The sequence below is a fragment of the Podarcis liolepis genome, assembly GCF_965112155.1.
Source record: "Podarcis liolepis genome assembly, chromosome: 4".
NCBI classification, from domain to species: domain Eukaryota; kingdom Metazoa; phylum Chordata; class Lepidosauria; order Squamata; family Lacertidae; genus Podarcis; species Podarcis liolepis.
Window position 1 is genome coordinate 75,189,502 of NC_139558.1, and position 27,584 is coordinate 75,217,085.

Here is a 27,584-nt window from a genome sequence, read left to right on the forward strand (position 1 = left end):
ACCTTCCATACCACAAATTCATGAAATATTACAATAAAATAAAATACAATAAGCCTGCAAGGATCCCTGCAATTGAAAGAGGTATCCTATAAGGGAATATATACTATTCTAGTTCAAAAGCAAGCATCAGGTGTCTGAAAACACATACACTTCACATGGGGTGACTGGCAGCTGAACACTGCTGCTGAAGCTTGCCAAGCGTTCACCAAATTGCTCCCCCTCTGAGGCATTTAATAATTTGCACACAGCTCTTCTCGCTTTCCTACCTCCCAGCCTAGACCAAAGTTTCAAGGTCTGCAATTCCTGGCAGGGGAACTACGTACACTTTTAAGGCTACAGATTCTTATGCTTAGTTCATATATATTTAAAAAGAAGTATATGTCCTTGCTTAAACAACTGTTGGTGTGTTTGACTTAAATGATAAGTAAGGGAAGATAAAAGAGGCAACTGAATTGCTATCCGAAGTAACATCATCTTGGGGTGCTGGAGGTGGAGTGTCACACTGCAGAAAACTGTACACTTAAAAGTCCATCATTAAACATTTTGCCAACCAAACTTATTTTAATGCACATTTATCAAAGTATTAGGGGCTGAAAACAATTCAATATAGCAAGAGGGAGCCTTATTTGCCAAGTCTGTTGGATCATTTGTTGCAGTAGTTTAAATTAACATGGCTTGTCCAGCATATCCTCTGGTGAGATGGGAAGCTTATAAGTTTAAAAAAACAACAGCAGCAACAAAAGAAAAACTTGGCATGCTGCTTTCAAGTGGACAACACTGATAACATCGAAAACTTTTATCATCTGGAAAGTATAAATTAAATAAATGATGCGAGCAATCTCTTCTACGCTGCTAGGTGGGTTAGGTAAATAGCTGTAAGGCCTCCTTTGTGTTATCAAGAAAGGCCTAATGCAATTTAAAATAAGGTATGTCTCTTGTTATTTTATAATCTTGTTTTTAATGGATTATGACTGTTGAAAGATCTCCACTGATTAGCATCCATTTTCTATAGCATAGTAATTACTCATGGATTCTCCACAATATTTTATGTAACTCCCTTCCACTTTCTCCTGCTTTCTTTTTATATAGGCAGCGAGTATTGTAGTTTTACTCTGTAGAAGCACAGACATGAGTTCAGGTTTAAAAATCCTTCTAAATGGATCAGCTTGGCCAGCCTTTAAAAGCTACTGCGGGGAGGTGGGGGGGAGGGAGAGAAAGAACTATCATGAAAAGCTCCTCAAACAATTTAAAATGGTCTTCGGCACTCATCACAGTTCGTTCCTTGGCAAAATAAAAATAATCTCGCAAACATCTCCAGTGCTTGAAACAATATACAGCTTATGGGAGAAAAGGAATAAATAGTATTTTTTTAAAAAAAATAATAAAGCACCCCCTCTCAAGACATTTTGGTACATTGTAAAAGACCCTCTCCCTGCATCAACACAGAGCAAGACACAAGAACACTTCAAGAGAGTGTGGGATGAAAAGAGTTGTGTGTATATATGCGTGTGTGTGTGTGTGTGTGTGTGTGTGTGTGGAGGGGGGGAGGAAGAGGATTGGAAGAAATCAGGGATACTAACTCCCTTTTAGAAAGTTTGAATTCTTATTCCTCAAGAGTAGCCCGTCTAGTAAAAAAAAAAAAAGCTATACTCTCTCTTTTTTCCCTTCTTTCACACACTAGCAGCAATCATATTTTTTTCAAAAAAAATATTTTTTGGCAGGCAGGGAACAGATAGATGTAGAATATTGCATTCGAGAACATCTATCCCCAAAGAATGATTTATATATATTTTTAAAATCCCTTTCAAAATAGTGCGGCCTGCTTCCCAGGTTGCAATTTGTTTTCATATATCGAAAATATGGACTTTAAACTCACAACAGATACCAAACAAAGAACAGTAACTGTAATCTCTGGTCACCGGCATTACAGTTAAAAACTCATTGGCAAACACAGAGACAAACACACACACACAACATTTAGCAGTAAACAAGGAGAACATGATATATGGACAGACAGATGGAACATAAACAGAAAGGAAAAAGCAGAGACCCACTAACATACGGAGAGGGTTGTTTTAAAGGAGTGAAAGATATTGATTTACTTGGAACCGGTGTTGGAAAAACAAACATATTTGTTTCCTTTCCTGGTTTAAAATAAAAAGTAATTAAAGTGAAATATTATAAAGCAGCATATCTTTAAATAAGTGGTATGGAGGAAAGGGGGGGGGGATGCATTTGTGAAGGAGGCTGGCCTATAGATGTTCCAAAATTTTCTGCTCACACATAGGTCTCACAAACTTGCATCCCTAAAATAAAACAGCAAGAGGAGATAATACAGAAGTGTCAAGGGAAGGAGGGGGGGATTGTGGGGAAAGGAAAGGAAAATATTCTCTCTCTCCTCCTCTTCTTTTTTTATAAAAGTTGACTGGCCTACCTTGCTCCCCAGTCCTCAGTTTGTCTCCTCATAGTCGCTGTCTCCCTGGAAGTGCAGTGTGAATGGTAATGACTGCCTGCCTCCCTAATGAGTCCATTTTCCTGCTCTTGATGTTGTGTATATACACACACTGCAACCTACCTTACAAACCACAGAGACGGGAAAGGGAGAGAGAGAGAGAGAGAGAGAGAGAGAGAGAGAGAGAGCGAGAGAGAGAGCGCAAAGCGAGAGTGTGAGAGACAGAGAGAAAGGCACACACAGACAAAGCCCTCCTACCAGACAGCAGACAACCCTCCTTCCCCTATCTAGCAAAATACAACTCGGCTAATGCAGCAACAGGTTCAACGCTGCCAGACTGAGACCGTGCAATAGAAAAGGCTATATATATAGTGGAGATCAGGATTTCTGGCACACAAGCCGTTTAATGTCAGCTGGCCCCACCTTCCTTATTTATGTTACAGGATGTTGGAATGCATTGTTCCAGGCAGTCCGTGTAATTATCATAAATACATTTTTTTGGTGTGTATATTAGCAGGAAAGGCTGAAATGCATCAGCCACTCTGCTTTGTAACCTGATAGCTTTAACACATGCATGGAAAGTGTAAACATATCTCTTTTGACAGGCAAACCACACAAAGCCTTCTGATGATTGGGCATGAGATCTTTTTAAGAAAGCAACTCCTGAAGATAGATTTCCCCAGACAATAGTGGAGCAGGGAAAACCGATCTTGCTTAGGAGGAAGGCTGCAGAAGAGGTTGCCAGTAAACAAATTAAGGGAAGGCCATTTCTCCAGCATTCCCTCCCTCCCAAATATATATATATGGAATCTTCTCCCCACAACAGCTATAATAATGTCTTCTACTTATGTCTGAACAGGTGCAACATGTACTATAGGACATAGTACACACTGTTACAAGGACAGAAATAAACCCTTTTTTGAACTGTAAACAGGACATGGTTATTTAAACTAGTATAAGGTCTCAGATGCAGCACTTTCAGCTCACCCTCAGTCTGATACATTAAGAAGAAAATAATAACCACGGCAATTGAACAGTAAAAATGAGATTTTAAAACATTATGCCACATCTAAAATACACATGTATATTTACTTAGCAGATACAAGGCAGACAAACTTGTACTCTTATGTGACCAACTTTCAAGTGAATTTCTATGTTCCCATCTTAAAGCTGCAGAAGCAATATTTTATATACAGTGATGGGAGAGAGAGATAGAGTATATAACATTTCATGTGTGGTAAGAACCATACATATATACCATAAGTGAGCTTATAAAGTACACACAAATGAGCAACTAGGCTACTTCCCATGGGAGACACATTCTCAGCTTCAAGTCTGCAGAAAAAAATAAGTCAGGTTCAAAATATTTGGATGATACATGCAACCTCCAACTTGTTGTAAGACTTGCTCACTCAACTCCACTGTACACACAATTTCTGATACAGTACCAGAAGTAAAAATAAAAATATGTAGGCACAGAGACTTATAGAGAACAGCCACAGTAGTGAAAAATGCACATACTGTATTGCTTCCATAGGTGGCTTCCCCAGAAGTACGGTACATTTGTCTATTACTACAACAGGCTAGGCACCGTCCTAATGTACATTTATCCATGTGGACTGTGGTTACACACAAAGGAAGCTGCCTTATACCAAGTCAGAGCCCAAGTCCATCTATCTAGCTTACCATGGTCTGTCTGCACTGACTGCCAGCAGCTCTCCAGGTTTTCAGACAGGAAGTCATTCCTAGTGTCACCAGAAGATGCTGGGGATTAAACTTAGGCCCTTCTACATGAAAAGCAGGTGCACTACCACTAAACTACAGCCCTTCCCACAGTCAGCTTGCTAAATTAAAGGCTTATGAGTTTTTGCTCCAACAAAATTACTCCTACAGGTGAAGATAGATAGGCTGCAGCATTCTGGAGGTCTTTATTATTTTACCAATTTTGGATGAGAAATAGAATACTTGTAAGGGTACTACTGAAAATCTTAACAGGAACATGGCTTATAATATATCTCAAGCTACGCATATCCAGTGCAGGGATTCAGTGTCATAGCACATCCAAGTCTGACACACAAGTAGACACTCAAAATAGATACTCCCTTTCTTTACGGGTGTGACTTGCAAACGCATTCCTATGAACAAACGTTGTAACTGTGAACATATGGAGCTGCCTTATACTACATCAGACCCTGGATCCATCTACCTTAGTACTGTCCACTCTGACTCGCAGCAGCTCACCAAGGTATCTGGAAGTAAGCTGAGCCCTGCCACACCACAAGGTCCTTTGCTGGCATTGCTGGGGATTGAACATGTGACCTTTTGTATGCAGCACATCTGCTTTATGATGGAGCTATGGTTTCTAACTTCCTCCTCTGCTACAAACAGTCTTGAAGAACAGTGCTGCAGCAACTTGCCCAAGGGCTAACAGTACATAGCTAATACTGATATTCAAAGTATAACATGATAATCACGTGATCTTTTCCTGTTTGCATCTCCCTCCATCTCCATGCTCTCCCACTGTTGTCCCCCTTGTGGCTATTATTAGATTATAAATCCTTTGAAGTAGGAACCTGTCCTCTCGTTCTTTGTAAAGTGCCAGAAACCTATATTACCTAAAATAAGATCCAACCACTTCACTGAAGGCGGAAAGGGAGACATTACCAGGATTTTAAAGGCGGAATTGACATCCGGGGGAGAATTTCTGAAAGGCGTCGCTTTGTCCTGGATCTTAGGCAAGTCAATTGAAAAGCCCAACAACTTTCGGGGTGTCCTGGTTTTTACTTTTTAAAATATGGCAACCCTATGTATTCTGACACGCTTCTATGGCTATAAACCAGGTATATGTTGTTTTCCCAGCAATGGCAAATCAACAGCAATGGGGAAATGCTCTTGGTGTCTTGCTCACAGCCATAACAGCAATACCCAATCCCAGAAAGGAGAGGGGCAAGAGAGACTTTTGCTTCCAACCCGCTACTTGACCCATGAGCAGCAAGCCAGGTAGACAGGATGGTAGGATGGGAAATAGGAGGCTCATTTGAGAGTCTGGGGTATGGAATCAGATCCTTTTGCATCTCCCAGCGACATAATTCAGCTCAGAATAAGCAATGCTATTTTTTTTTAAGCTTGAGGAAATAGTTGTGCACATCCAATTCTGTTCATAATTGAGGGAGTTTGCCCCATCACTACAATTTAGAACTTTAAGCATTACAACCTATCTACTGTAGTAATCCCAGGGTGCAGTCTGAAAGCACCTTCCTGAAGACTAGAGTCAAGGTCTACTTTAGTCAGTGCCTGGATGGTGACTATCTGGGAACTACACGTACACTGTCTTGGGTTCCATGATGGGAAAATGTAAATCTAACAAAGGCAGCAAAAATGGCCTTGATATAAAGACATTTCCAATGTTTCCTATAATTTAACAATCCTATCACAACACTAAGTAACACTCAAGTTAGTATATAAAACTTTGGTTTTATTGAACCCAGTAAGAATATATCATAAGCGCTGCTGGATCAGACCAAAGGCCTATCTAGTCCAACATCCAGTTTCCCACAGTGGTGAACCAGGGGCTTGTAGGAAGCTCACAAGCACAACACGGAGGCAAATACCCTGTCCTGCTGCATTCCCCCCCCCCCCAACAACTAGTACTTGGATGCATATTGTGTCTGAAACCTGAAGACTGCATATAGCCAGAATTCATAATATGTAGTGTGAGCCAGTAGCTTATGGCTTCAAAAAGAGTTTAGACAAATTATTGGAAAATACGTCTAGGAATGGCTGTAGCCATTAAAAGAGGTATTCTCCAAGGATTTGTCTAAACTCTTTTTCAGGCTCTAAGCTACTGGCTGTCATTACATCTTACAGCTGTGAATTCTGTAAATCAGTTGGGCAGTATCCAACGAAATAGATCTGCTAGTGCAAGGATTTCTGCTTGTACAGTGGAACTTCTTCCTTTCCTATCACCGCAAACACTCTGAATATGTTCTAGGGGTCGTCCCCCCAACAATCCAGAGCAGTTTTTTTATGGGTAGGTGGGTATAGGCGCATCCAGGGAGCAGAGAAGTTCCATTACACAAATGGAAATCCTTGTGCCAGCAGATCTATGTAGTTGGATAACACCCACTGCTTGTTGGCTGAATTTTTAAAAATTTGTCTGACCTAAGATCTCCCTCCATTCAGGTTCAATAGATAACCCCGAATTCTAGTATCATGAGAGATGGAGAAAAACATTTTTCTATGTACCTTCTGCACACCATGCATAATTTTCTAAACATTCATCACCTCCCCTATTGCTGTCATGAACTGGCAGGACAGCAAGGAGGAGGAGGAAGAGGAGGAGGATCCGGGGATGGGGAAGGAAAGGTTGGTGTAGGAAGTACTCACAGGGCGACAGAGGATGACGAGGAGATGTGGGAGGTCAATGCACAGGAACCAGAGAAGCAGAAACCATCACCAGAACCAGAGGGGCACCTGTTTCCACAAACATGTCAGGCTCTGAGGCGTAGGGAGCAGCAGGCAGGGCACTCTAGGAGGTCTGAGGCAGTCAATGGCCGACAGCCCAGCAACCTAGCTGACCAGGTGGGGGTCGTTAGCTCTGGGAGGAGGTGTGGGATTTCTGAGCTGAAGTAGGGTTGGAACAGGTGAGGGTCGCATGCCTCATCAAGCCCAGATGATGCAAACAGCATGCAGAGTACAAACGGGAAGCAGAGCTGAGGTGCTGTGTCTGCTCAATGGCCCATGTTGATGGACCTCAGCTTGGATGTGACAGGATCTCTGTGGGGCTGTGCTTCAGCTTGGACATGTGTTTTGACCCTGGACTGGGGACTTGACATGCTAACTTGCTGCCAGGTAGGCCAGGGGTTCACAACAATTACTTTTTTCTAAACTAAAAAGTCTCAGACTTTGCAACCTTTCCTCATAGGCCCCTAAAGTTTTTGCTGCCCTTTTCTGCACCTTTTCCAGATCTACAATATCCTCTGTGAGATGTAGCAACCAAAACTATATGTAGTGTTCCAAATGGCATAACAGCATTACAATATCAGAATGGAATTCACCTTTTTCAAAGCTGATGCACACTATGTCAAGGTTTTCCACCAATACCTATTTTCTCCTTAGTTATCATGAATTCAGACCCCACCATCGTATAAACAAAGATAGTCTATTTTCTCCAGTGTGGATCACTTTACTCTTACATCCCACATTGACCTTTTCACTGCGCATCACCCAGTTTGAATTGATCCTTTTGGAGGTGTTGCCTGTTTTGGTTTTCACCACCCTAATTAAACTGGAATGGGAGCTTTGTTCCCAGTATAAATAGTAAGCATGCCTCCCAGCTGAATTGGGACCACTACAGAGGGCAAAGGGTTACACCCACTACCTCAGCTGATCTGAATCAGGGCCCTTATACAGAAAACTTGTTAAAGCTTGCACTCAACAGTACACCATATTATTAATGCCAAGTATACTTTGGCCCTTAAATGTTTCTAGAAATATAGTCTACATTTTACTCAATAGGTTCTATTGAGTTTAATAGGGCTTACTCCTGGTGAATGGATACAGAAGTGCAGCGGAAGAGCCTAGAAAGTCTTGTAGGCTGACACAACTATTTCCAAAGAACAATAGAACAACTTCTCTGGTGGCCCAGAATAGGAAACTTAACTAGATAAAATATTCTGGTTTCAATTCTGGCCTACTCTTTAAGCTAACAGTAAGAATAAGAAACAACAACAATCTTGTTTGCCTGAACTGAGTCATTTCTGATTCATCAGCTGCTCAAATGTGTATTAGTAACAATAAGAACCACAAGAATGTCTAGGACAATTAAGTCAGTGTGCTCCCAAACCTCCACCTGAGAGTATAAAGTATCATTGTTAATAGGAAGAATCACCTCTGAGTTGAGTGCAGATTGAAAAGGTACCTTAGGAGTCATTTTCCACATGAAGTTATACTGAACCGCTTAAATTTTTTTCAACCCTTCTGGAATTCACTAATTCAGCCTGTGCCAAGTTAACAGGATTCTCAGGTGTGACAACCGCTAAGGGAACTAGCACTAACACACATGTATGCGTGTGGGTTTTTGTTTGGGGGGGAAGTATTTACGATGTGTTTAAATTACTATTAATGGTTATATATTGGTTCTGAAAATGAAAGCTGATCAATGGGACTCACACTGGTGCACAGTATTGCCTCTGAAACCAGCTCCTACAAACACAGCAGGACTGCCGCTAAAAACATTAATGCCATGCTCCTATCCTAAGGCCTGTAATCAGCTCCCCTGTAAGTTAAGTTGATTTCACAGCAAGTACCTATAGCAGAACCACAAGCCAGGGGGACACAGTGGCGCCATGAATAGCTGCCATGAAACTCATCAGACCAGCATAGGAACTGATCACAGATGCAGCACATATATATGCCCATTCTACAAATGGACAAACAACCCCATTCCGCCCCCCAGGACAGTCTATCCTGTCCTGGCCATTTTAAAAGGGTGGAAATATGTACAGAAAAATGAAATTTAAAAGGATCAAAAAATGTAGGCACTACTTATGAGGGAGCCCAAGGGCTGCTTTAATGTATTCTCTCTTTCAACAGTGTAAAACTGCTAGGTTCAGCTTCAAAACACAGGTAAAAATGCTTCTGAAAATACTCCAGGAAGCAGAAGCACATCACAATGTGTCATTGCTTCCTGGTAACTGTATGAGGGAAAGATAGTAGCCCTGATGTATTGATGGGAGCAGCCATCCTTTCTACAATGCTCCTTTGTTTGCACGTGTAACTGTAACATGTTACTGCAGCATTTTTTTAAAAAAGGTTTTTTTACCCTGTACAGGAGTCACATTTTGTAACTGCTCCAGCAGTTTTAAGCGGTTACACAGAAAACAGCTTTGGGAATGGCAGCCCTGAGTCCGCAACCTGAGTATTGGCAATCCAAACAGTACTCAAAAATCTAAGGTAGGCAGACTAAACCATAGATCCATTCTCCGTTCAGACTAGAAAAGTAGGAACTAAAAGTTTTCTCCAAACTGCAGAAGAAGCTAATTCCTCCTTAATTAATTATTCATTTTAAAATGAGGAGAAAGATAGACATTTCTATTCTACTGTATTTATTTAACAAAATTTATACACCACTTGATAGTAAAAAAACAACAACCCCAAAAACAAAACCTCACAGCAGCTTACAAAAAGATAAAGCAATAAAATCAAGAACAATTCACAAGAGACAGAGAGAACATAGCATTTTACATTGAAATACAGGTAAAGATAAAGGACCCCTGGATGGTTAAGTCCAATCAAAGGTGACTATGGGGTTACGGCGCTCATCTCCCTTCAGGTCGAGGGAGCCAGTGTTTGTCCACAGACAGCTTTCTGGGTCATGTGGTCAGCATGACTAAAACGCTTCTGGTGTAACGGAACACTATGATGAGTGCCAGAGCACACAGAAACGTTGTTTACCTTCTCGCTGCAGCGGTACAGAACAATCCTGTGTTATATAGGACAGGTGGCAACCCTAAAACACTTTTTCTATAGTGCAAGTATAACTTGAAAGAAGCATCAATGTAGGCTTGGGCTGCCAAACATACACAAGAATGTGTGTAGACACCATTACAGGTCTCCTCAAGGTCTACACACTATCTAGTCAGAAATATGCCTCCTTGGGCTTTGTGTGGGATATAAACTGGAGGAAAACAGAATAGAATAGTGCCAAAACCTGCCCTCCAATTTATCAACAGCTTCCTCCCCCCCCCCCCATTTTTCTGCCTCTTTCTCAGGACATTTTGGAATTTATTTGGAATTCTGGTTAGTGTAGGGTTCAGCTTACCTAATTGTTGCAAAGTGGCTGTGGATGGTGTGTGGGCTTTCCTTTCCATCAAACATTTCTCTAGCTTTCTGCAGCCTCTCAGGCCGCCTATGTTTCCTGATTGGAAAAAGCCCCATAGGAGAAGTTACCTCATGTTTTCCCCTGAGTTTGAAGCTGTGGAAGGCAGGGATGGTGGAGACCGAGTGCCTCAGACTGTTGCAGTTGCTGGTTTTGTTTTTAAGAAAAACCTTCTCTTTTACCATAAGAAACCTTTCTGCATTGGTTTCTTAAAAAATAAAAGACTTTTTAAAAAACAAACAGGTGTTGGCTAATGTGAGAAAGCGGACCCACCTTCCCATCCTTACAGAAAAGCTCAGCTGTGGACCTCACGGGGTGGACCAAAACTCTGAAAAGCTGCAGAGTGCAGACCACTGGAGAGATGATTTCTACAATAAAATAAAGGATACCTCACAAACACCACTTGGCTGCTGCACAATACTGAACTTGTACGCCATCCAGAAAATTCCATAGACATTTTCCCTTCACTTTCAAAATTTTCTAATGCAATTTATTATCTCATAAATTTATGGAGAACGGTAAAAAATAACAACTGAAATTAATTTTTTGCCACAGCACTAGAACAGAATAAAGGCAACTGGGCCCTACTTATTTGTAATCAGGCTGAGGCTGCACTCACACCATAGTTTATTGTGATGTATACAAGTCATACGGAGCCTCAGGCTCACATGTTCTTCCCTCCCTCCCTCCCTCCCTCCCTCCCTTTTTGGAAGCTTTCACATAGAGTTTTAGTTAACCGCAGTTTGCCGTGTCATTCAAACTAATTGTAGATGGACACTACGTAGCTTTGGAAACTACTTAAGATGGCTTGTTTAAATCTGACAATAATTAGTGCTAACTATAATTTGTCATGGGACGCGGGTGGCGCTGTGGGTTAAACCACAGAGCCTAGGACTTGCCGATCAGAAGGTTGGTGGTTCAAATCCCTGCGACGGGGTGAGCATCCATTGCACGGTCCCTGCTCCTGCCAACCTAGCAGTTCGAAAGCACGTCAAAGTGCAAGTGGATAAATAGGTACCGCTCCAGCAGGAAGGGAAACAGCGCTTCTGTGTGCTGCTCTGGTTCGCCAGAAGTGGCTTAGTCATGCTGGCCACATGACCCAGAAGCTGTATGCCATTTCCCTCGGCCAATAAAGTGAGATGAGCGCCGCAACCCCAGAATCGGTCACGACTGGACCTAATGGTCAGGGGTCCCTTTACCTTTTATAATTTCTCATGCCAGACTACGTGACTGTGACTACTGTGATTAACTAAAACTGAAAGTAAATGCTTCTGAAGTCCCCCCCACCTGGGAGGGGGAAGAATGTGAGCCTGAAATTAATTGTGAATTATGCGCATTATGCTAAACCGTGGTTTAGTGTGATAAGTGAACAAAGCCAGTAGGTCCTGACTGGACAACCAAGGCCAGGCTGAGGGATTATCACATAACAATTTGATAGTCTTGTAAACAGACATAAATGGTAGCACAGATCTCACACATACACTGAACATTCTGGCAGTATTATATAGAATTATCAATGCCATATATTAAATATGTAATCAGTCGTGTCAAGCTATTTCCATAGAACTTTACAACAAGCTGAAATAGAAATGCTCTTTTTAAAAAAATCTATTTGACCCTAGCTCTCTCTTTAGCTTGGCAGTATCTCACTATCCTGTTTCCAGAGTGACAGCCTTGACTATTCAGTTGTCTCTGCTGATGTCCTGCAGTGCGTGTGCAACTTCATTCAAATGCGATGAGAAAGATACCAATTAAACAAGCACAAGAGCCCTGCAGCTTGCCAGCCTGATTCAAATTAGATACCTGTATGAAGTGATTAAAATTGGGGTTTTTAAACCTGACAAATAACAAGAGGACAGTGTGTTTGATTTATATCAGCAGGAACCAACCAAAATGTAAAAGGACCACGCAACAGCTCCACATCACCATAAAATCACCAGTTAAGGTACAATGAGGATTGAACAAGAGAAATACAATGTACCTTTGCTGTATTTGCAACATGTGCAGCATTTCACAACTTCTTTCACTTCAATAATCATTACTTTAGTGTCAGACAGTTCAATAATACAACATTTTGCACCATTCTAATGGTCTTTCTCCATAGACCTCAAAGTAAATTACATGCCTTTATGGACTTTGTCAAGGAGGAGGAATTTAGGAAGTGAAATAAACGCAGAAGAATTTATGAAACTCAAGACTCAGAAAACAGAAACGAATCACTTAAATCAGGAATGTTGAACATACCAGAAGCCTTATAAGTGTCCTTAAGAACCCCCAAACACATATCTGCTTTAGGGAAATATGTATAATTTGGGGCTATTTTGGTTCAGGAAATTTATTTTGAATTGTGCTTGGAAAAAGACCAGGGGGGCATGAATATTACACATGTCTATGGCATTTATTAAAAGTTTAGTATTTATTTGAATTCATAGTTTGGTACCAAACTGACTATGGCACTGGCCAACTGATGCACTGGGGGAATGGGGTGTTGACACACACTTTTCCTCTTAGCTGCTTCCCTCAAAGACTAAGAACGTGCATGGTCCAATGAAGAAACAACCTATAACCAACAATGGTAGCCTTCCACAATGTTATTAATCTACTATATTTTCAAACGTTATGGGCTCCCTGGTTTAGACCACCTCAGAAGCTATAAGACAGAATCACTAATTAATATAATACATTTTCAAAGCAGTTGATGTTGGTAACCATCAACCACATCCTGTGATGGTAAACTTGATAATTCAGCTATGTGCTTTGTGAAGCACTTCAGTTTGTCCTATTCAGATTCATTGGATGACCCCAGATTCTAGTACCAAAAGAGAAAGAAAACCTTCACCCTATCAACGTTCTCTACACCATATGCATCTTTCTATAAACCCATTTCATGTCCTCCCTTGCTCATCTTTTTTCAAAACTAAAAAGCCCCAAATGTTGTAACATTTCTTCATAAGGTAGATGCTGCAGCCCACGAATCATTTTGGTTGCTTTTCTGCATGTTTCACAGAACTATCATAACCTTTCTAAGGTAAGATTACTAAATGTTTTTCAATTAATCCGGGGACACTTTTCAACTTCAGTCGGAATGGTTGGATTTTGTCAGGGGACTGATTTGTAAATCTGGGGACTGTCCCCGGAAAACGGGGACATCTGGTAACCTTATTCTAAGGTGGATCAATCAGAACTGGACACAGTATTTCAAGTACAGCCACACCACAGATTTATATTATGTCATAACTATGTTGGCAGTTCTATTTTTGTTCCATTTCTTCATAATCTCTTACATGCAGTTCCGCCACACACTGGGTCAATGCTTTCATTGAGCTTCTACTACAACCGGCCTCTGTTGTCAGAAGCAGGAGGCCTCTACCTACCAGATGCAGGGACTCACTAGCAAGTAGGGTGGGGATGGAGTTGGGTCCTGCTTGCTGATCTCCCATAGGTTGGCCACTGTGAAAACAGGATGCTGGACTAGATGAGTCTTTAGTATGATACAGCAGGGAACTTTTCATGTTCTTACTGGGCAGACTGGGTGATTTGCTAATTTTTAAGTTTCTTATACTTTGCAAGTTGATATTTGATTCCACCTTAATGAAAATGAATTATTACAAGACATAATAATGGTTAAGAGTGGTAGACTCATAATCTGGTGAACTGGGTTCGCGTCTCCGCTTCTCCACATGCAGCTGCTGGGTGACCTTTGGCTAGTCACACTTCTTTGAAGTCTCTCAGCCCCACTGAGAGGAGGAAGGGAAAGGAGAATATTAGCCGCTTTGAGACTCCTTCGGGTAGTGATAAAGCGGGATATCAAATCCAAACTCTAATAATAATAATAATAATAATAATAATAATAATAATAATAATAATAATACAGTGGTACCTCGGGTTACATGCACTTCAGGCTACATATGCTTCAGGTTACAGACTCCGCTAACCCAGAAATAGTGCTTCAGGTTAAGAACTTTGCTTCAGGATGAGAACAGAAATTGTGCTCTGGAGGCACAGCAGCAGCGGGAGGCCCCATTAGCTAAAGTGGTGCTTCAGGTTAAGAGCAGTTTCAGGTTAAGAACGGACCTCCGGAACAAATTAAGTACTTAACCCGAGGTACCACTGTAATAATAATAATAAATCTGTACACTGCCCATCTGACATTGTCACACCCAAAGAATATTTTCTGAGGCTGCAGTTTCATATCCACTTACCTGGAAGTAAATCCCAATGAGGGAGTAACATCTCAGTAAGCATATATAGGATTGCAAACCATTCCCTACTGCATCTGTGGAGAACACTGCAAATTCAGAGTAGTTCAGCCCCAGAGACAGTCTGCCCTAGAAGAATGACACTTCATCCCCACTCCAGTCCTAATTATCTCTGGATAATTTTGGAAACAGTCAGAAAGGTTCCAGAGAAACTACTTGTTATAATAAACAAAGCAGCAGACTTTTAAAAGATCCAAGTCCAGAATAGGTGGCAGATAAGGAACAAACCAGTCAAAAAAATAAGTAGCCTATAAACTCAAGGATAAGGAATTCCACAACCTACCAGATTTCAGTAGTGAGAAGTTTAGAAAAGTGTTTTTCTCCTCCCAAGATGGAATTTTAAAAATTTAAATTATCTGTTGGGGGTTTTTTGTTAAAAATTGTGAAATGCAAATATCTTTTACATCACCAGAGAAGGCAGAAAACACTTCAATTAAAATTGATAGCTTAGATCAAAGAATAAAAGCCATTATAGGTAGAAGAGTGAATAAAATAAGAAAATAGAGCATGCAGAGCATAACATTTTTTTCTTTTTTAAAAAAATCTCCCCCTTAAGGAACATTAAATAGCTTTCCAAGAATATATTTTCCATTTTATCAATTAAAGATAACTAAAGATATAGCACTCCTCATGTGGAGGGAATTCTACAGATCCCTGATGATGAAGGTAATGCAGAACTGCTATGCAAACTTTTACTATCTTAGCTGCTCAGTACCATAATTTCAAGCTATCCATGAATTTGCTGGCTGAAAAGTTCTCATGTTCCTTTAAATGCTTCCTGTCAGTTCTGCTATAGACAAAATGAACCAGGTGTAAAATCCCAGCTAATGAAAAGTAGGATGGAAGAGAAATTGGATTCAGTTTGCATTTACAAGCAAATTTACTTGCAAATGACCAAAATGTAGCCATTTTTCAATAAAGTTATCCTTTAAAACTCGCGTGTCTGAATTCTGAAATGAAGTTCTCTAGTCAAGTAATGTGTTCAAAATTGCATATACTATGGTCAATTACACATTAAAATGCATATATTAATGAAACTAGCATACCAAGGGTTTTCTAATAGGAGGAATTGCTTTGTAAAATTGTGCATTTGGGGCAAAATTGCATAAAAAAGTGAAGGTGAGGAGAAAAATCAAACCAAAAGGCTAATGAATTTTCATTAGGAAGATAACTAGATAGATAGCAAAATAATAAGGAAATCTAGATACCAGGTTACCAGACATCCCTTTTTCCTGGGGACAGTCTCCGGATTTACAAATCAGTCCTCTGAAAAAATCCATTTATTTAATAGGAAGTTGAAAAGCGCCCCCAGATTCATTGAAAAAAATCTGGTAACCTTAACCTAGATAAGTATGGCAGGACAACTTACTCTATGATCTTAACCCCTTCATGCATGTTGATTATATGAGGCTGGATATTCCACAGATAAAACCTGTGATAGACACATCAGCAGTTGCAGCAGCAATTTTTATGTCAGGGAAAAGCTTGCTGTGCATTGCAGGAAGGATGTCATATAGTCTAAGCACGTAGAGGCTTTTTCACATGAGCCCCACTTGAGAGGTCATGTGAGGAAAATAAGCAGTCAATTTACACTCGTGAACTGCCCCAAAGATGAGCACCATTCCAGGCTCTTTCTTCCACTTTCCATCTGTAGTTGTTTTTGTTTTTCAACCCAAAAGATTAAACTGCAACATACACAACTTGATAAGACATAAGAAGCTTGTAATGTATTTATTGTCATGAACATCATCAACTTCACTGTAAGACAAAAGCAGCAATTTAAATAAATTATTGATGTGCTTTCTTTATACATACCTTGTTTTGTGGTTCTACACAAAACACAGTAAGCAAAAGAAAAGGGAGGGGGGAGAGATAAAATAATTTAATATTCCAGTTTTGAGGATTACAGTAACATGACCAGATAGAAGTGAAAACGGACTTGATACTGGCCATAAATGTCATTTATGGCCAGTCTTGCCTTCTTATGGATTATGCACTGTTACTGATGAGATGTAAAAAAATAAAAAATCATTTTTTTAATATTCATGAAATGACTAGGAAAAACTTGTCATTCAGTAAAATACAATTGAAAAAAACTCCCCAATTGCATTAATATTTGGATTAATATGAAGTCCAGCTGTTTCTGTCCAGAGTAAAAAATCTGAATTTGGGAAGTTTACATAAAGTAAACAATTAAGCCATATAGTTAGCGTACATATATTACAGTTTACAATTAATGTGATTAACATGTGCCTGTAAATGTACAAACCCAACTCCTGCAGCATTCAGCATATTTCAGAGACATCTGTGGTGATGGGGAGGGAAAATATACTCTTAGCTATGAGTAAAAACAGGACAGCTAATGCTTCTCTGTAAAGCCTGACTAATTAGTGTTCATAGACCACTGCAAAAAGCAAAAAGCAACAGAGAAGAACATTAACCTCAAATGCTGAAAAGGCTTCATCTCTTGCATGACAAGAGCACTGAAATACCTGTAGTTTCCATGACAGTCAATATCCCCAACATTATTTACAAATGATGAGAGCTATCCAAATAAAATAAACGTCTGCTCAGCAGAGTAAACAGAGACAGCTTTACCAGTCCCAATTTAAATGGCTGAGATGATCAATAAGAGAATAGTAGTGGCCACAATGAAACCTGTATTAATTATGAAGAGAGTTATGAAAGAAATTAATCATTATTATGGGGATCACTGGAGGAATGTAATAGCTTTGGCCAGGTCTACATGACTCTTAGGATGCTTGAGGTCAAATATGCTGAGCCTGAAATAAACTTTAATATTATCTGAGCATTGCCTACATAATATCTCAGAAGTTCCATAACTCTGTCCAAAATAACAACCTCCCTCATTCCCAGTAAGGAAGCATTTCAATATGCTATCCCAAGATGAGATTGAGGGGCCTTTAAAAAAAAAGTATGTAATACTTCAAGGAATTGATTAATGTAGTGCTGTATATAACTGAAGTAGTTTTAGACTCAGATCTTTTCAATGTGGCTTTTTTCTGACAAGAGCTCAGCATTGTTTATGGATTTAAAAAACAACACCCTCAGGTTTAGGCAGCATGCCTCAGTAAAATAAGCAGCATTTTCTAATAAAACAAACTGACAGGAACCTCAACAGTACTTAATCCACGATTATAACGAACGAAGGCATTCAGAATGCTTTGTCCCAGAACTACTTAGTTCTGTATTGTTGGAATAATCCCCATTAGTCAGCACAAGCAATAACGTTTATTAACACTGTTATTAATAACAACATCAATGTATTTTCCATTTTGTAAATCTAATTTTAGTCTTACTTAGGCAAGGTAATATTCCTAATGAAGTTTTCTTATGAGAGGAACTTGTAGCATAAGTCCAGGCATTTTGGACTTGCTGCATCTCTCTCCCTTTAAGGAAGTATTCTTGATTCTGAACAATTCACAACATCTGAAAACATTCCTCATGCTTTTGTAGTTTTGAGATGTAAGCCCCTCTTCTCAGAAAAGCTCCTTGAACAATCTCACACAAATATAATCTGCATTTCGTAAGAAAGGTTTGGTATAGACAGAGCAGCCACATGTTGTGCTCCAATTAAACAACTGCATTCTAGGAAAGCATCACAACTTGTAACTGTCATTAGTCCAGGTGTTCACATATTTCCCCACTTTAACAAGAACTGCCAAAATCCAGCAAACCAACAATTGGTTGTGGTAAATGATAGGCAAAATGGGTTAGACCCCAAAATGTCAACGTTTTCATGCTTTAGCAGCATGTGTGTTACATGCTATCTCCAGAGTGAGAGATCAGTCAAAAGAAAAATTGAAAGAACCTTGAGAACTAATGGACGCTAGAAAGCTAGAGTCTTGATCAGGGATCAGCAAACTTTTTCAGCAGGGAGCCGGTCCACTGTCCCTCAGACCTTGTGGGGGGCTGGACTATATTTGGGGGGGGAGAGAATGAATCCCTATGCCCCACAAATAACCCAGAGATGCATTTTAAATAAAAGGACACATTCTACTCATGTAAAAACACGCTAAAGTGTTAAGTTGTGGGTTGACATAGCAGCTGGCACAGCGATTTCTTCAAGTAGCTCTTTATTATGGTAAGCTGGAATAGAACTGACTGCGAACAGCTCAGCCGGCCTGTATTTATAGGCAGCCGGCTGTCAACATTGTAACCACAACAGCCCAGAGTTCCCGCCTAAAATAACAGACGCGGACCTGAGTGAAAACTATCTACAGACCTGAGTGAAAACTATATACAGTATCCCCCTGTTGGCCCAGGGTGAAACTACACTACATAACACCCCTCCCCACCGAGATAAGGCGTTAGTTACAATCGTAATGGTTTCCTTATATACAGCACTACGCGTAATGGTTCAATTAAGCACAAAAGCATATCGGTTACATTTCCCATACTTAGACCAACAGTGATACCTGTCCAACAACATAGTCCTTTAAATAAGTTGGGCGCTTGGAAACTCTGCCAGACCGCCGGGGACTGGTAGCCAAGTCCGGAGGGCCACACAGTTCTCGCTGAGGCTGTGGTGCGACCCTAGGTGGCGTTGGAACCAACTCCCCTGGATCCGCTGCTGTGGGTGGAGCCTCCGCAAGTGGAGTGGTCTGAGTCTGTTCTGAAACGGCTTGGTTCGGCTCCACGCTGGCAGTTTGCGAGGGAGGTGTAGGTGGGGCCTCGCCATCTGTACGTGTCTCTTCTGGAGCCGCAAGCGCAGTTGGGGGCACCTCGGTAGTGTCCAAGTCCCCAACCCTGCGCCTAAGCTGGTCTATGTGCCGTCGCCACAAGCGTCCGTCTTCGAGTGCCACCTGGTACGAGCGAGGTCCAGTGACTCCCACTACTGTGGCTGGCACCCAAGGGATGTCCCCCACATAGTTCCGGGCAAAGACCTGGTTTCCTGGGACAAATGACCGTGGTGCGTTGGCACAGCCTGGGGGTTCAGCCACGGCAAAGTCTGGGTGTAGCCGGTCGAGCGGTGACCTGAGGCGGCGGCCCATAAGCAGTTCAGCAGGACTCCTCCCTGTGGCCGCATGAGGGGTGATGTGTTGCACGAACAAGTATTCGGCGACCCGCTCATGCCAGTCTCCCCGGTCCAGGCGCGCCAGTGCCTCTTTTGTCGAGCGCACCATTCTCTCCGCTTACCCGTTGCTGGATGGATGAAAGGGTGCCGTTAGGGCATGGCGGATGCCCAGTCCCAAAAGATACCGCTCAAACGTGCCTGACGTGAACTGCGGTCCGTTGTCAGAGACAAGGACATCAGGACACCCATGCGTTGCAAACAGGCCTCGCAGCACCTGGATGACAGCTTCAGTAGTGGTGGAGGGCATCAGGGCGACCTCCAGCCATTTGGAATAGGCGTCCACCACTACCATAAAGGTCCGGCCGTGAAAGGGGCCAGCCAGATCGATGTGCACCCTCGACCAGGGTGTCTTTGGCGTCTCCCAGGTGTGTCCCTTAGCTGCCGGTGGTGCAGGCCTCGACTCCTGGCACGCTTGACAGGCGGACACCCAGGCAGTGATGGCATCGTCCATATTAGGCCACCAGACGTAACACCGAGCCAACGCCTTCATTTTGACAATTCCCGGGTGGCCAACGTGCAGAGCCTCCAGGACGCGCTGACGGAGTCCCTGGGGAATCACGACGCGGTCTCCCCACAGCAGGCAGCCGCGATGAGCTGAGAGTTCATGTTGTCTGGTTGCGAAGGGCTGGAACTCCGATGCAAAAGGCCCTTGTGGCCACCCCCTCCACACCCAGTTGAGCACCCAGCTGATGGTGCGATCCTGGGCAGATGCGGAGGCCACAGTGGCAGCCGATACAGGCACTGCCGGAAGATCCTCAATCAGAAGGAGCGATGAAGCTGGAGCCGGGTCTTCCACAAATGCTGGAAGAGGGCAACGGCTGAGGGCGTCGGCATGGCCCATCGATTTCCCCGGGCGATGGATGAGCCGGTAGTGGTAGGCAGCCAGGAAAACAGTCCATCGCAGCATGCGTGGTGAGAGGACCGGTGGAGTTGGACGATCACCGGCGAGGAGGCCCAGGAGTGGCTTGTGGTCAGTGATGAGGTCAAAAGTCCTGCCATAGAGGTATTCATGGAACCTCTTCACTCCAGCCACAAGTGCCAATGCCTCCTTGTCGAGCTGGCTGTAATTCCGTTCCGTCGGAGATAGTGTCCTGGAAAAGTAGGCGAGCGGTGCTTCTCTTCCATCTGGAAAACGGTGACTAAGGACAGCACCGATGCCAAAAGGTGAGGCGTCGCAGGCAAGGACCAGCGGCCTGGATTCACTGTACTGTACCAGCACACTGTCTGAAGAAAGGAGAGCCTTGACCGCGTTGAAGGCCGCCGTCTCCCGATGACCCCAGGCCCAAGGCGTCTTAGTGCTAAGGAGTCGGTGAAGAGGCTCAGCCACTGTGGCTTTGTGGGGCAGGAACATGTTATAAAAGTTCAGCAGCCCCAGGAATGCCTGCAACTCCGTTTTGTTCTTTGGGGTGGGGGCCTGCTGGATAGCGCGGATCTTGGATGTGGTTGGATGAAGACCGGAGGCATCGATAAGATAGCCCAGGAACTCTACCTGTGGAACGGCGATCTGGCACTTCTCCCTCTTTACCTTGAGCCCGGCCTCCTGGAACCTGGTCAGCACGGCACGGAGGCGCTCGAACAGCTGCTGGTGTGAGTCTGCAGACACCAAGACGTCATCAAAATATGGTACCACGCCCGGAAGCCCTTGCAGGAGACGCTCCATAAGGCTTCGGAAGATGCCAGGAGCCACACTCACCCCGAACTGCAACCGGCGGCAACGGAATGCCCCCCGGTGGGTGACGATCGTCTGGGCTTCAGCAGTGGCATCATCGACTGGCAGTTGTTGATAGGCTTGGGCAAGGTCCAGCTTAGCGAAGACCTTACCCTCACTCAGGGAATGCAGCAGGTGTTGGACAACAGGAACCGGATAAGCGTGCTGCTGAAGTGCCTTGTTGATCGTGCACTTGTAGTCAGCGCAGATTCTCACCGACCCATCTGGCTTGACAGGCGTGACGATGGGGGTTTCCCACTTTGCGTGGTCAACCGGCTCCAAAACTCCTTGGGCGATCAGTTTGTCCAGTTGTTCGTCCACCTTAGCCTTGAGAGCAAAGGGAACCCGGCGTTGCTTTAGCTTGATGGGGGCGACTTGTGGATCAAGGCTAAAGGAGATGGGCGTACCTGTATATTGGCCCAAGGTGCCGTCAAAAACCTCGGAAAAGTCTTTGACCAGACCCTCAGTCTCTGCGTTAGAGATGCAGTTGATGCCGGTGACTTCCAGGCCGAGGGCATCAAACCAGTCTAGCCCTAGGAGGCTTGGCCGCTGACCTTCGACCACCACCAACCGGAGCAGGCCCGAAAAATCCTTGAAGGCGATCCGGAACCGGCCAACGCCTACCACAGGAATGTCGTTTCCCTGGTAGTCTCTCAGGTGTACGCGGTGAGAGTCGAGTTGCCTTTTGGACACTCTGGGTACCAGTCTTTTGATGGTGCTCCATGACACGATGGACAGGGCAGACCCGGTGTCGATCTCCATGTCACATGGAGCTCCTTCAATGAGCACCGTGACGTTCAGCTTGCATCGCGTAGGCGAGTCGGTTTGGCCAATCGTGGTTCCAGACGGGCAGCGGCAGTTGGTGAGAGCGAAACAACTTTCCTTGGCAGACTGGAGTGAAGACTTGGACTTGCGAGTCGATGAAGGGGGGGTGTCAGATGGAGCCGATCGGCAGACCTTAGCGATGTGGCCCCTTCTGGAACACTTCCTACAGATGGCGTCTCTGAATCGACACTTGGCACGGGAATGGTTGCCTCCGCAGCCAGCACATTCCGGTTGGCCCTTGGATTTCTGTTGGAACTTCCTGCGCTCCCGCTTTGTCTGGTGCACGTCATCGTCTTCACTGGAGGATGCCTCCTCACTGCTGGCCTCTTCATGATGCACCGGAACTGGCTCCCTAGCAAGACGCGGGCTGCTGGACTTGCGGATCTCCTGGGCGGAGCGTTCAGCAGCTTCTGAGGCCACAGCCTCCTCAATGGCTTTCTGTAGCGTGAGGTCTGGCTTGGCTAGGAGGCGCCGTTGCAGATGGATGTCTCGGACCCCGCAGACGATTCGATCCATCAGGGCATCGTCTAAGTCTCGGAACTCACAGTGCATTGCAGCCTGTCGCAGGGCGGTGGTGTAGTTGTTGATTGACTCCCCCTCTGCCTGGTTCCGGTGGTAGAACGCATGGCGGGCAGCAATCTTGGACGGCTTTGGTGCGTAGTGGTTGCGGAGCTTCTCTTGGATCGTGTCCCATGGTGTTGCCTGGACTGCTTCAGGCGCAACCAACGCTCGGGCCGTCTCAAACACCTCAGGCCCACAGAGGCTGAGGAATAGGCCCCGCTTCCGATCCTTTGATACTGCTGTCAGCTCGTTGGCTTGGAGGTAGCAGTCAAACCGAGCGAGGTAGGAGTCCCATGATTCAGAGGCTGGCGCAAACGGCGGTAGAGGCACAAGTGAAGCCATGATTCCGATGCCGGCGTGAAGGGCGATGGATGGAACACAGTGCTCTAGCCAGAACAGTCAGCTCTGAATTGGTTCTGCCCAGTGATTTCGCTCAGTGATTTCGCTCTGTGATTCAGCTCAGTGATTCAGCTCAGTTCAGAGGCTGGCCGCATCTGGCTGTGCTCTGATGTCCATCTGATCCCACCTTCGTCGCCAGTGTTAAGTTGTGGGTTGACATAGCAGCGGGCACAGCGATTTCTTCAAGTAGCTCTTTATTATGGTAAGCTGGAATAGAACTGACTGCGAACAGCTCAGCCGGCCTGTATTTATAGGCAGCCGGCTGTCAACATTGTAACCACAACAGCCCAGAGTTCCCGCCTAAAATAACAGACGCGGACCTGAGTGAAAACTATCTACAGACCTGAGTGAAAACTATATACAGTATCCCCCTGTTGGCCCAGGGTGAAACTACACTACATAACAGGTTAGACCCCAAAATGTCAACGTTTTCATGCTTTAGCAGCATGTGTGTTACATGCTATCTCCAGAGTGAGAGATCAGTCAAAAGAAAAATTGAAAGAACCTTGAGAACTAATGGACGCTAGAAAGCTAGAGTCTTGATCAGGGATCAGCAAACTTTTTCAGCAGGGAGCCGGTCCACTGTCCCTCAGACCTTGTGGGGGGCTGGACTATATTTGGGGGGGGGAGAGAATGAATCCCTATGCCCCACAAATAACCCAGAGATGCATTTTAAATAAAAGGACACATTCTACTCATGTAAAAACACGCTAATTCCGAGACTGTCCGCGGGCCAGATTTAGAAGGCGATTGGGCCGGATCCAGCCCCTGGGCCTTAGTTTGCCTACCCATGGTCTTGATCATTGATCATGGCTTCCTACATCTGTAGGACTCTCTTACTGTTATGTACAGCTAAATGCTTGAAGAGACCAATATGAGCAAACTGCTGTTCTGCAAAGGAAACATCCATTTCTGTTGCTGACAGCTGTGCTTGTAGGTAACAATTATCCCAATCCTTGAATACACACATTGTTTTAAAGTGAAAAATAATTTTTAATGAAGAAAAGGCTTAGTAAGTGCAAATGTAAAGCAATTTGTTTAATCCGTGCAGCTATATTACTCTTTACTTGCATAATTCCGAACATGACATATACAGAGATGCTTGTAAAATATTTTAAAAGGAGCAACTTTTAGGACGGGTCCCTGAAATCCAATCCTAGTTCTAATAAAGCAAGAGCCCTTGGATAAACTTGTTTGAGCATCAGGTTCTCGGACTAAAAAAAAAATAGGAGGCTCAGAAGATTTGGCTAGTAGTTTATGTCTGCATGACTCTTCAAAGAAGAAAAATACAAGCTAGCTGTAATGTTTGGAGACTTGCAGCTAGGAATTTCAGGTTGGCCTTAATTTCTATTTGCCTCCCAGAAACAAACACAACATGGTTAAAAATAAAGCAGAGAAATCATTGCACTTTTAAAGGCAGAATGGCATTAGTTCCATCTAACTTTAAAGCTGTTAACAAGGTTATTAAAAAGGCAGAAGTTTTTTTATTTCCGTTTTCAAGATCTAAGATAAATGCTTACTTATAAAACAAATAATGTTACATTGGGTGGTATTCTAACTTGCCCCATCAGTTTAAGGATTATTGCTAGCGCAATGAGACTCTTCCCCTCCTCTCCCTACATATGCCGTGTATCCTTCCCAAATTTGCTTCAGATGGTTGGGGAAACTCCTAGAACAGATTTAGGAAGTGCAGTGGGGGTGTCCCACTGCACTACCGGTAATTCTTGGACTGACCCCAACTTAGCACTGTGTTGGAAAAAACCCACTGGTTGGTTAATACAGTCAGCATTTGTGTCAATATTTATTTGTGCTCCATTCCTGAAACCACAAGCGGTGTGATTAGGGAAAGGGGAAGCTGTGGCCCTCCACATATCGCTGGACTAAGCACAGGCTCCCCATCCCTGATATATAAAAACCTCCCCACAGAATACCATAAAGCAGACATGATTCCTCAAGCAAAGCAGGAAAATCCAGGTGTTTGGATCAAAGAATGCTCAGATATACTGCACATCATTAAAGAGAAGCTCATTGAAGGATACCCAGGCTGGCTACCAGTATTCAGTAAAAGCCAGCATACCCTAATTTTCCTTAACTGGGGTGCAATCTGGAATCACAAAAATAAACGGCTGTTATGCAGGCCAGGGAAGGCAATGCCCTCTGCCTTAGCTATACAGTGGTACCTCTGGTTGCGAACGGGATCCGTTCCGGAGGCCCGTTCACAACATGAAAAGAACGCAACCCGCAGAGGTGCGTCTGTGCATGCGCGGGTTGCGATTCACTGCTTCTGCACATGTGCATGACGTCAATTTGCACTTCTGCACATGCGTGAGCGGCGAAACCCGGAAGTAACCCTTTCTGGTACTTCCAGGTCGCCGTGGGACGTAACCTGAAAGAATGTCATATGAAGCGGACGTAACATGAGGTATGACTGTACTTGACAGGGCAGCCTCTAGGCACTGTACAAAGTCTCACTTGCCGTTCCTAACATAGCTTGCACCTATTTTCTTGCTGTGCACATTTGAGCCAAGCCTGACAACATATGAAGAAATAAAGAAAAAAGTGCAACCCTGAAATTCCTTTAAAATCTATCTGTTGAAACAGAAGATACAGTGGTACCTTGGTTTGGTTTGCATACGTTTTGGATTACAAACGCATCAAACCCGCAAGTGTGTGTCCCAGTTTGCTACCTTTTTTTTAGATTACAATCCTTTTTTCTTTTCTTTTTTTGGATTACGAACAAATTTTTTTGGGGGAGGCCCCACTGGCAAAAGCGCACCTTGGGTTACAACCTGTTTTGGTTTACAAACAGACTTCCGGAACGGATTATGGTTGTAATAATAATTATTATTAATAATAATTTATTATTTATACCCCGTCCATCTGGCTGAGTTTCCCCAGCCACTCTGGGGAAACCAAGGTACCACTGTACTTAAAACACCCAGAAGACTTGCATGGAACTTGGGCAGGGTAATGGGGAGGATGCTTTTCCCACAGAATGCCGTTCAAGCTTCCTGACTAGGACAAGTGTCAGTCCTGCAAACATACAGATTTAATTATTCTTGGTGCAATGTAACATCCTTTTTTTACCCTGTCAATTGCCACTAATTATTATTTCCTCAAAATCCAAAAACCAGCTACCCTCCCTCCCCATATTGTTTTATATGCCCCCTATACTTCTTGTACCATTATGCGTAGGCAATACAAGGGACAGCACTGACTGTGTTTCTAAAATAGGGCTGGTGAATAAGTGGGATCACTTATTTAAAACTTTTTCTCAAGTGCAGAGAGTGGGTTTGAAAGTAAAATCATCTAAGAGTGGGTTTGAAACAGTCTCCCGAAGCCCTAAACATCACTTCTAGTGACATTAACTTGAGCTACATGTCCCATCGGAGAGTAAGTGTCAGCAAAGTAAATGCATTAGTTAAAGCTTAATAGTAGTTTAGTGTTCAATATCTTGAAATATTAAATATGTTTTTTTCCCAAAGTAAACTGCAATTCAGTTTTAATGAAGACATTAACCTGCTTGATTTGTAAGCTCTTGTGGGAAGCCAGTCTAAAATACTGTCACAAGAGGTGGGCACAAGTAGCAGGAGCTACAAGAAAGAAATCAAACATATTTTAAATGTTTAAAAAGGAGCCAGAAACTGAGTGCCAGCAAGCTCATGGTTTTTTTTATTTATAGTTTGGGTTAATGTGATTTGTGCACTTTGAAGATAGTACAGTTAGAGTTAGTTACAGTACAGTCATACCCGCAGCATTCGTAGCCTGAAGCACCCTGTCTGCGCACGCGTGTGACACGATTTGGCACTTCTGCACATACGCGTGATGTCATTTTGTGCTTTTGCTCATGCGCGAGCACCGAAACCCGGAAGTAACCCATTCCGGGTTCGGCGCGGTCCGCAACCTGAAAACACGAAACCTGCAGCAATTGTAACCCGAGGTATGACTGTATACAGTATTTGTTTTTATGGGAGTTTAAAAAATGACAGCAACACCTTGCTGGGGGAGGGAGAACCCAATTCAAAAGCACGTGAAAAACACAAACTATAAAAATAAGTATAAACTAGCATCAGTAGCATCAAGACTCTGAATAGAGTACTGCAGGAATCACACAACACAAAAAGAATAGATTTTGATTTAAAAACTTGGCGAAACTTCCTTCCTGTGGAGGTGAGGATGTTCATGACACTGATGGGCTTCAAACACATGGCAAAAACTTGTTTGTGCTGCCAATCTTTCCCAGTTTAATTTGACTCTTCCCCAACCCCTACTTTCCAATTGCTAGTCCTTCTGTGTTTTATAAAGATCATCATGATTTTGTTGGTTTTTAATTGTATTCTTTGTGTCTGTGTTTGTGATTCCTATTTATTTGCTTTTATGTGAACCGGTTTGAAGTCACTTGT

The 27,584-nt window shown here is 43.3% G+C and overlaps 1 protein-coding gene across 23 annotated transcripts in view; it reads right to left on the reverse strand.

Moving 5' to 3' along the window:
- ZBTB20 (zinc finger and BTB domain containing 20) overlaps positions 1 to 27,584 on the reverse strand; it is a 493,834-nt gene that overhangs the window by 454,729 nt on the left and 11,521 nt on the right. For 15 of the 23 annotated variants that reach the window (XR_014525529.1, XM_083500903.1, XM_083500901.1 and 12 more), the window contains exon 1: positions 2,435 to 2,791. The exons of 5 other annotated variants lie outside the window; for them this stretch is intronic. The gene's annotated coding sequence lies outside the window, so the exon portion shown is untranslated. Of the gene's footprint in view, positions 1 to 2,434; positions 2,842 to 27,584 lie in introns of those variants that run through there. 3 more of the 23 variants (XR_014525528.1, XR_014525530.1, XM_083500890.1) reach the window with 1 other exon arrangement.